Raw genomic sequence first — 307 nt, forward strand, 5'->3', positions numbered from 1 at the left:
CTAAGGCTCAATAATTTTGCTGAAAGAGCTGAACCTTGCACGCGTTTTGCCCTGTCCTCTATCACAACAACTGCTGCAAAATGCTATTTACAGAAAGAAAAAAAAATCCCTAAATGCAAACATAAACGCTGCCATTTTTTCCACCCTGGAGACCCCATTCTCAGAGCTGCGACGGTGGGTGTAACACACCTAATTCATGTCACCCGCATCCGTGAACGCAGCCAGGCTGCTCGTACCTAACCTGGAGGCGATGCCCTCTTTTGTCGGCGCTGCCCAGGCCCGCCGCCCCGGCCGCCGCCGTGCCCTC

This window comes from Pygoscelis adeliae, unplaced genomic scaffold (genome assembly GCF_000699105.1).
Source record: "Pygoscelis adeliae isolate BGI_AS28 unplaced genomic scaffold, ASM69910v1 Scaffold160, whole genome shotgun sequence".
NCBI lineage: Eukaryota > Metazoa > Chordata > Aves > Sphenisciformes > Spheniscidae > Pygoscelis > Pygoscelis adeliae.